The sequence below is a fragment of the Hevea brasiliensis genome, chromosome 16 (assembly GCF_030052815.1).
Source record: "Hevea brasiliensis isolate MT/VB/25A 57/8 chromosome 16, ASM3005281v1, whole genome shotgun sequence".
Classification (NCBI taxonomy): Eukaryota; Viridiplantae; Streptophyta; class Magnoliopsida; order Malpighiales; family Euphorbiaceae; genus Hevea; species Hevea brasiliensis.
The window spans coordinates 57,005,747-57,017,286 of record NC_079508.1 but is presented as its reverse complement, the minus strand read 5'-3'; positions in this window follow the sequence as shown (position 1 = coordinate 57,017,286).

The following is an 11,540-nucleotide window of genomic DNA, read 5'->3' as shown; positions in this document are numbered from 1 at the left end:
TGTGTTGTTGTTTATTGACAGATGCGAGATCTTTTCCTACCAAATTTGTCATCATGCATCTTTTTGGCTTGTTGGAATCCTAAATTTAGAAATTCAGGGCAGAATGCTGCTCCAAAATTACATTGCAGGTTCAGGTCGGCACATGATGAAACTTGCATTACATGCCAGCCCCACCATGTCATGTTCGTGAACTTTGTCATTATCATAATTGTTTCAAGCTAAGGACAGGAAGGAGTTAGATTTGTAAGATGGCCAGTTTTTGATAACCTCTATCAGCAAATTCTTGGTATATATAGTGCATGGTGAACAGATTTTCCTTCAAAACAATTAGCTGATTATGGATTAAAAGAACACTTGAGAAGATGGCAGGTTAATTAGTTGCCGTTGATAACTCAGATTTTTGCTGATGTTGACGATGTGAGGAGTAGTTCTCCTAAACCTTGCACACTTGTCCAACATAATACCAAGTGTTGCATGGGATGACAGTGGCAGGAACCTGTTTTTGTGTGCATTACTTATTCCATTTTCCTTTTCGCACGTTGTACAAATTGATGAATGAAACCACAATAAAGCTGTGGATGGACGGAACTGTCATAATGGCTGCCTTCGCCAGAGATTAATATTTTCAGAAACCATGTTGCATCATCACCCATATCATCACCCGTGTTAAATCGTTTTCAAAACTATGTAATCTTGAATTTTACTTGGTTTGACAAATTAATACATCAAACATATCTTAAAGTTTTTATTTTTTTTAAAGGTATTTGAATGTGAGAGGTGTCATATATTTATTCTTATTTAAAAGAAAAATATTAAAATTTGAGTTTTTAGAATTTATGTTTTTTTTTTTCTCACAACTCTAGTATAAGTATTCTATATCTACCAACAGTAAGAAAATTTAGATATATTAATTATAAAGTATTGAATTATTAATTTCTTATATTATATATGAAGTAGATATTTAGATCATCGAATTATTGATAATAAATTTACTATTTTTAATACAACATTGACATGTCAAATTGCTATTGGAATAGTTAAATAATGGAGAAATATTTTAAAAAATAAATCTGATCAATTATGTTTTTTTTTTTTCTAAATGAATCTAATTTTCTATGATATATATAAATTAATTATCTAACCACACATTACTTGGTAAAAGATTTAAATTTTTTATTTTTAAAAAATAAATTATATTAATAAAAAACAATTATTATATTAATTTATATACTAATATATATAATGGATTAGTAATATTTAATTTAAATGAAAATAATCAATTGAATCAAATTTTAAATTAATAATTTTTTCATTCACTAATATATATATATATATAAAGAAAGTATTTGGAGTGTATTTCGAGGTAATGAAATGCGGATCGTGTTCATGTTCATGGAAAAATAGGAATTATAAGATTGCACAAAAACATTCAACCTTCACTAATTGTATGCTAGCAATTGATATCAATAGAATTAAGACTTCTTAATTTCTAAAGACTCAACCTTTAATCTTTTTGTAATGACCCAAACTACAGGTCATTACCGGTGCTAGAGATCGGATCTACTTAAACTTGTTGGAACTTGTAGCAACCCTAAAACTTGAGAAATACACATACATTCCTGTATCTCACTATTTAAACATAGTTCAAACTATTACTCCTTAGTCTTTTCATTCATACATAAATATTCATAACATGATAATGATTCATAATTTAAATCTTAATATATATAAGATCCAAAGTATAATGGTTTAACATGCGTACTCTCAAAAGGGTTAACATAACATATACATTATCATACTAAAAAAAATTACATATTTACAATTTTCTTTAATCACCAGCACAGTACTATTTATTCATAAATTATATGTCCATCTATCCATACACTTTACATAAAGGAAAGGCTAAGGCTACCCCTGATGCTCTATCTTCAAAAAACTCTTCTTAGTCCTACAACCCTGCACCTTGGGATTAGGGGAAAGGGGTAAGCTTACAAAAATTCAGTAACTCTAACTTTAATAAAATAAAAATTATTTATAGAAAATTAATGAGCATCTTTATGCATCATGTCATATTTATGTAGGATGTGTTCGTGTCAGATCCGAACAAGGTTATAAGTGAACTAGACATGAAAATTTCAAAATATCTTTCTTATGTTGAACAGCCTGTCCGAATTATAGATACTCAAATAAGGAAGCTGAGAAACAAGGAGATACTTATGGTCAAGGTGTTATGGAACTGCCACAACATAGAAGAGTGCACGTGGGAAACCCGTGATTCCATAATACAACAATATCCCCACATTTTCTAGGTATGTTATGTATGTTATGTTATCTTTTTATGTGTTTATTTTAATATTTGAGGATGAATGTTCTTAAGGGGGGAATGTAATACCTGTCATTTTTCAATATCAGAATATTTATCTTTGATGGAATATTTTGGTGAAAAGTAAAACTTCACTGACAAAGGAGTAGCAAAGACATGAAAGTATGTTCATGTATGTGGGTTTGAAATATTGAAAATGTATTTAAAAAAGAAAAAAAAAAGGTTCTAAAGGTTTTATTTTTTAAAAGTTTTTAAGTAAGATTTTCTGACAGAAGGAGTTTCGGTAACCGAAGCCCTTTTTCCTGCCTAAAAGCTCTTTTGGACAGAATAGACTTTGGCAGCTGAAAGTCCCTAGATAGGCAGGGTATAAAAAGGGTCCAAAGCTTATTTTTGCTGCAAACACACTTAGGGTTTTCTTCTTTCCTCCCTTTCTCAACTTTAGGGCATACAAGAAGCTCTTTGAAGAGATTTCCTTGAGTTTTTGAAGACTTTGAGGTGGATTCTTCCATTTAAAAGTGTGGTAGAGTAGATTCAAGCTTTGATGTTTTGGTCCTCTCACCTACAAGCTCCAAGAAAAGAGGTAACCTTCTTTTCTTCTTAATCTAATGAGTAGATCTAAAAAAGTTGATGAATGATTATATTTCTCTAACTTTAATTTCATAAAAAGTTATTTTCAGTTAAGTTTTTTGGGAAATTTATATATGTTAGAGTTAGGGTTTTGTGATCTTTTATTGCAGTTGTATGTTTTATTATTAAAATAGTTATGTTTAAGCGTTATGGGCCTTAAATGGCTAGTTTCCCTTGATAGATATGAAGAAATCCATATATATGCTAAGTTAGGTTTGGGAGAAACTTAGGATTTGAGTTTTTTTTTTAATATATGTGGCTATTAAGCATGTTTTCAAATTATTTTAGGCCTCAAAGATGTGTATATGTGATGGAATTGTGTTTTGAAACTTTGAAATGAGTTTGGATGTTGATGGGAGTAGGAATCTATAGGTTTTCGACTTAGAAATTCTGAAAATTCTCAGTTTGGCTGCATAAACATGGTTTCATGGTTCCAAAGGGACTAGAATAGGATGTTTATGATATGTATAGATTTTTAAAACCTTTTATAACACTCTAGGGTCTGATTTTATAAGATCGGGCTTGAGAGACTCGAAAGGGTAAGGATCCGAGGATAGCTCCCATTCGAGTATGATGGTTGATAGGCTTCAAGAGGTGAATAACTCTAGCCTTAATAAAATAGAAATTATTTATAGGTAATTAATGATCATTTTCATGCATCATATCATATGTATTTATGATGTATGCATCTAGAATAAGAAGATGTTGCATGATTGCATAATTTGTTATTAGTGTATTGATGGATGTTGGATGACCCACTGACTTTCTCCATGTTCACGACGATGTAATATTTCGTATGTTTTGGATTCATAAGTAAATCCTATGAGGAGATCTTTAAGTTGCCCTTTAAGGGAGATCGGTAAGTTGCCCCAGGGTGCATAACACAGATCATGTTTTAAAGGAAAATTTGAGGAGTTACTGGTGACAAGTCCATCTTACATGAAATGTTTGTGATATAAAAACTCACGTGAATAATGCATTGCACGTGTATGAATAAATGATATAATTATTAATGGTTAGTTTACTCTCTGAGTTGTGTAAGCTTACTCCATTCCCCTAACCCTCAGATAGAGGGTTGCAGAACTAGAAGAGTGTTGAAGAGAGAGCATCAGCAGTAGCTTTAACTTTTTCCTTTATGTATGATGTATGGATAGATGAACATGTAATCTATGAATGGATAGTACTATGCTAGTAATTAAAGAAAATTGGAGTTATGTAATATTGTCAAGTATAATGATGTATATGTTATGTTATCCCTTTATGGGAGTATGTAAGTTAAACCATTACGCTTTGGATCTTATATATGTTAAGGTTCAAATTATGAATCATTTTTATGTTAAAGATGTTTCATTGATGAAAAGATTAGGGTGTAATAATTTGAAGTATGCTTAAATGGTGATATATAGGAATGTATGTATGTTTTTTAGGTTTTAGGCTTGCTACGAGTTTCGATAGCCTTAAGCTGACGCGATCTCTAGCACTAATAACGGCCCCTAGTTTGGGTAGTTACACTTTTGTTGTTAAGGCCTTGTGACAATAGCATTTAGGGTAGCGTTTAGTATTTTGACCATAATTAAAATACTACCTCTTATTTATATTGTTCAGTGGCATAGTATTTATAGTAGTATATATAAGTTGATGAAGTGGTTCATAAAAAGCTACCCATCCTAACTTTTAAAGGCTAAGAGAGTATTTTGACCAGAGTTAATAAGATGATACCACTATTTTTATATCTAACAGTTAATTTAATGGTTATTTTTACTAAACACTTTTACTTTAAATCACTCTATAAATAGCTAACCACTAAAAAATAATATCTAACAACTAATAATTATTAAAACAACTAATAGTTATTAGAATAATTAATATTATCAAACGAGGCCTATATAACATAATCTTCCTTCTTTCTGTCTACCTTGTGTGATGAGGTTGTCTCAAGCAACTCCAAAAGCCAAATTATACTGTGAAATTAAAAAGATGGAGCTCACTGTTTTGTAAAAAGTGAGCATATATAGATGTACCTACTATTTTGTCCAAATGAGAAATTATTATACAGTTTCGATGCACCATGTCGCAAATATAATGTGGCGTATCTAACCAATAACAATAAAAACATAAACTCATACATATTAATATTATTATAAATGGCTTCAAGCCGAAAATAGCATACACGATAAATAATTCCCAAATATTTGTACAATTTTTTTTTATCAAGAATATATATATATATATATATATATATATATATATATATATATATATATATATATATATATATATATATAGTTAGGACTTAGTATTGAATGAAATTGAATGAACCAACATATGATGTGAAATGTGAAAAATATATATATATATATATATGGTTAGGACTTTGTATTGAATGAAATTGAATGAACCAACATATGATGTGAAATGTGAAAAAAAAAATATATATATATATATATATATATATATGGTTAGGACTTTGTATTGAATGAAATTGAATGAACCAACATATGATGTGAAATGTGAAAAATAGGCATTGCCATGTGCAAATTATGCGTCAGATCACTCCCACGCACATCCAATTATTAGATCCTCTTGATCCTTTGGATCCCAAATCGGATATAGAGTATGCATGCGTAACACTTATATGAAATGATGGGTCATGATTTTATCAAGATACCGAATACTGTCCCTAAATATTGTGTGTGTATTACCTATCGACAAAAAAAAATGAGATCTTGAGGGGTGAGCGTGTGTGTGAGCCAGGAGGGGTGAGTCGTGTGTGTCCCGGTGTAGCCCTAATTGAGGTTCGCGAGTGAGTCAGGCATGCCTAAAGACTGGTCCTTCGAGATTCCACATCGAATGTGAAGTGTGCGTACGTAGTGTTTATATGAGATAAAGGGTCTTGATAAAATTTTATGATTTTATCAAAATGCCGAATCTTATCTTTGAGCGTTGTGTATGCATTGCTTATCGACAAAAAAAAAAAAAAAAAAAGTTATTAGACCCTCTTGTCTTCAAGCACTCCTGAGCGAATTGAACCTCTTTTTCACGAAAAATAATTTCTTTATAAAAAAATTCTTCATTTACTAATTTTCTAAACATTTCAAATGTCCAAAAAATGGAAAAATATTTTCTTAAAATTATTTTCATAAAAATATGTGGAGAAATAATCTCTGAAAAAATACTATTTGCAATTAGAGTTTCAAATTTTTTATCTTTACATTTAAAAGAAAATAAATAATTTTTTTAAACTTGAGATTTTCTGCTTATTTATTTTTAATTATAATTAAAATTAGAAATTATAATAGAATCTGTTTTTATAACTATAATTAACGTTCAAACAAATTTATAATTTTGAGTTATATTAACTATAATAATATTAGAATTGAATTTTTTTTTTTATAAATTTATTTTCTTGTATAAACTTATTGCCAAAAGTTAATTTATCCAACTCAGTTAATAATTTAATACTTGTGGTTATTATAATAGCTGCAGTATTTAATGTTGTAAACAAAAATTAAATGGTTAGACATATTAATTTGTAAACTGTTAATTTTAATTATATTAAATATTATTAAATAAGTATATTTTATAAGTGTCTTGCAAATCAAAATATACATTAAACCACCCTTTTGAATTCATAAGAACTTACCCTTAAGTATTCTGAATTTATATGAATGCTTAGTTGAATTAAATTTAGGCCAACTTGAATAGGAAAGACACCTAAAATTTGTAACCTTTTTCCCCCAACCATTGAGAACTTTTAAATTTATCAATTCAATGAAGGAACATCTAACTTTTTTCTTTTTTCAACTTCATCTACAACACCACATATCAAATTTTCAATTGATAAACATTAAATTATCATGTTTTCTTCTTATTGCCTGCTGCTCAAATCTGACACTTACTACTTGCCATACTACTTGTTGAAACTCTTTTTTTTTCTTCGCATTTAATAAAAGTCATGTCATAAAAATCTAAAAAAAAATAAAAAAAAATGAAATCAAATAAATATTCAAGACTATTGTGTTCTGCAGGCAAAGAATATGACAGCTTTTAATTGATGAAAGCAATAAAAAGAATAGAACATTGAAGAGTTGTATGTTACGCTTCCACCATCGGGCCTTTAATTCTCAAAGAAAAGAGAAGAGAAAGCAATTTATGTACAAGTGCGAAGGGAGAGGGGCACTGGGGGGAGCATATAGAGAAAAAATTAATTTATGTTAGATAAAATTATTTTATTTTAATTATTGATTTTAAAAAAATAATTATATTATTTTATTAAGATATAAGTAATATAAAGTGTTGGAATTATTTATTTTTTATTATATATTCAAAATCGTTTTAAAGTATTAATATTATTAAAAAAATTATAATTTAATTATACTCTATTATAGTATTTTTAAACATATAATATTAACCTTTCAAAATATACAGTGATTAAAAAATGTATAAATAATCAATTCAATTAAATAATATATTAAATTAATAATATTAGCCCTCTAAAAGTAATATATTACAGCACGAAATTGCAAAAACTTATAGAAATTGTAGAAATGCAAGAAGAGCGAGACAAACAAAATTTCTCCATATATTGTTTACTCTATGCATAGTGAGAAATATGCAAGGGTGCAGGGCGTTCACCGAAAGCAACCCGCCATGCCGGCGCCCGGGTGTGGTGTTAAGTGAGCAAGAGTTCTTACATCATGGATGGGTGTGGGTAAAGAAGTTAGTCCATAAGATAGATAGTAGAACAGATAGTGGAACAGAATACAAGATAGACATAGAAAACAATAGAAGATATCATAAAAGGAAACCAATTAGGAAAGAACAGGATAGGAGGAGGATCAGGGTTGGTACTTGGAATGTTAGATCATTTACAGGAAAATTAATGGAGCTTGTGGATACCTTGGAAAGGAGAAGGGTGAATATTGCTTGCATTCAGGAGACTAAATGGGTATGAGAGAAAAGCAAGAAAGTGGGTAATGCAGGGTACAAACTGTGGTTTACCGGAAAGGAGAGAAATAAGAACGGAGTGGGCATAATCATAGACAGGACATTAAAAGACGCTGTAATAGTTGTGAAAAGAGTAGAAGATAGAATTATACTAGTAAAACTAGTACTAGAAGGAAAAATAATAAATGTAGTTAGTGCTTATGCCCCACAAATAGGACTAGATAGTGAGAGTAAACAAAGGTTTTGGGAGGACATGGATGATTTAATGCAAAGCATACCAAATGAAGAGAATATTTTCATTGGTGGAGATTTGAATGGACATGTAGGAAGTGATAGGCAAGGCTATGAGAATGTTCATGGAGGTTTTGGTTTTGGCAGTCGAAATGAAGAGGGAAAAAGCATCCTGGATTTTACTATGGTATACAATCTAATACTAGCAAATACCTACTTTATAAAAAGAGAGTCGCATTTAGTGACTTTCAAAAGTGGACAACATAGAAGTCAAATCGACTTTCTCTTAACCAGGAAGACAAATAGAGCTCTACGCAAGGATTGTAAGGTAATTCCAGGAGAGGCTTTAACAAGTCAACATCGGTTAGTGGTCTTCGATGTCAAGTTTAGAAACAATTCAAGTCAGGTCAGAAGAAATAATGTAGCTCGAACAAAGTGATAGGAGTTTAAAGGAGTAAAGCAAGTGAAGTTCAAAAATGAGCTTCTCGAGTCCGAAGCATAGAAGCTGAATATGGAGGCCAATGATATGTGGATACAGATGGCATCAAAGATTAGAGAAGTAGCTAGAAAAGTACTTGGAAAGTCTAAAGGACATGGACCACCCTCAAAAGAGAGATGGTGGTGGAATGAGGAAGTACAAAAGGCAGTGAAGAGAAAAAGAGAATGGTATAAGAAATTACCTAAATGTGATAATAATGAGGCATATGAACAATATAAGATAGCAAAGAAAGAGGCAAAAAAGGCAGTTAGTCAAACAAGAGCACAGGCCTTTGAAAAGTTATATGAGAAACTTGAAACTACAGAAGGGGAGAAAGATATTTATAGATTAGTAAGGAGGAGAGAAAGGAAATGTCAAGATCTCAATCAAGTTAGGTGCATTAAGGATAAAGAAGGAAAAGTGTTGGTGAAAGATGAGGACATTAAAGAAAGATGGAGAAATTATTTTAATGATCTCTTTAATAATAGTCAAAATAGTAATAGCGTGAATATAGACTATAGAACGATAGAAAAGAATATGAATTATACTAGAAGGATTAGATCTTTAGAAGTAAAGGAAGCACTTAAGAGAATGAAAGTGGGTAAAGCCTGTGGACCCGATGGAATACCAATTGAGGTGTGGAAGTGTTTGGGAGAAATAGGAGTGGCATGGTTAACTAAATTATTTAATAAGATTCTAAACTCAAAGAAAATGCCTGATGAATGGAGGAGGAGTATTTTAGTATATATTTTTAAAAATAAGGGAGACATACAGAGTTGCTCGAACTATAGGGGAATTAAACTCATGAGCCATACTATGAAGTTGTGGGAGATAGTTGTGGAGCATCAACTACATCATGATACTTCTATCTCTCTCAATCAATTTGGATTCATGCCCGGTCGTTCAACTATGGAAGCGATCTTTCTCATTAGAAGCTTGATGGAGAAATATAGAGATGTGAAGAAAGATCTACACATAGTTTTTATTGATTTGGAGAAGGCTTATGATAGTGTTCCAAGAGATGTCTTATGGAGTGTGTTAGAACAAAAGAGGGTATATATTAGGTACATACAAGTATTGAAAGATATGTATGAAGGAGCAACTACTATTGTGCGCACAGTGAGAGGGGACACAAGAGATTTTCCGATCTCAATTGGATTACACCAAGGATCAGCTATAAGCCCTTACATTTTTACATTAGTTTTAGATGAATTGACGAAACATATACAAGAAAGTATTCCTTGGTGCATGATATTTGTGGATGATATTGTTTCTAATAGATGAGAAGCGAGAATGAGTCAATAGAAAGCTAGAGCTTTGGATAAGTACTTTAGAGTCAAAGGGTTTTAAGTTAAGTAGAACAAAGACAGAATACATGCATTGCAAGTTCAGTGAAGGCCAAACTGGTGATAGGGAAGGAGTTAGTTTGGATGGAGTGGTACTGTCCCAAAGTAATCACTTTAAATATCTCGGCTCAGTCCTTCAAGTAGATGGGGGATGTGAGGAGGATGTTAGTCATAGGATTAAAGCCGGATGGTTGAAGTGGAGACGTACCACGGGAGTTTTATGTGATCGCAAGATTCCTAATAAGTTAAAAGGAAAATTTTATCGTACAGCTATACGATCGGCTATGTTATATGGTAGTAAGTATTGAGCATTGAAGGAGTCGAATGTGTCTAAGATAAGAGTTGCAGAAATGAGAATGTTAAGGTGGATAAGTGGCCATACTAGACTAGATAAAGTTCGTAATGAGAGTACTAGAGAAAAGGTAGGAGTAGTACCAATTGAGGATAAGTTGAGAGAAGGGAGATTGAGGTGATTTAGTCATGTGAAGCGTAGACATACGGAGGCTCCAGTTAGACAAGTAGAGCACATTAGGTTAGAGGATATAAAGAAAAAAATGGGTAGACCTAAATTAACTTGGAGGAGAGTAGTACAACATGATCTAGAAGCATTATAAATTTATGAGGATTTAACCCAAAATCGTTTAGAGTGGAGAAAGCGAATCGATATAGCTGATTCCAAATTTTCTAGGATAAAGGCTTAGTTGAATTGAGTTGAGTATTGTTTACTATTACCACCAATAAATAAATTTAATAACAAAATGACTAAAAAGTTTTACATAGGAACTTTTTGAAGCTCTTTAGTACTCTTAAAGAGGTAAGCTATTAATTTCTTACTACAAAACTGAATTTATAAATAAATAATAAAAAGTTTAAAAAGAAATTATAAGATAACAAACAAAGAAAATACTTATTTTTGCACAAATCTATCTTAGAATTCGAGTATAAAATTAGAGGAGCTCTGAGCATACCATGCACTAATTTTATATATTTTAATATATAATTGAAATATCAAAATTAAATAAATTAATAAAATTAAAAATTATTTCATAAGTCATAAAATTAATGATTTCATTTAAAATAAATAATTTAAAAAAAAATAATTTAATTAAATTCTCATATAATTATATTTATTATTATTTATTTAAAAATAATATTTTTTAAATAAAATAAAAAATTTTTATTTTAAATACGAGAATGAATAAAAAAAAATTAATTGGATGGTATTCTCGTAAAATTCACATCCCAATCAAGGATTAAGAAATCGGTAAAAGGAAAAACGTTCTTAAAGGAAGATTACGTATTGATGACGTTATGTTAGGGAATGCTTAGGGAAGTGGGCTTCTTTGTTTTGTTTCTTCCCCTTGTTAAAAAAAATATAAATGCAAAAAGAATGGGAAAATAAAATGGGCAGGGGGAGAGAAGGTGGCTTTGCCTGTACCATAAAAATTGCCACGTGGGTTATTGCATTGACAAGTATCTTTCATTTTGGTATTTTGATATCACTTTTGAAACACAGAAAAAAGCATGCCTTTTACCGAGAGAAGAGTATTATTTTAATGAATTTTTTCTTAATACATTTAATATAAAT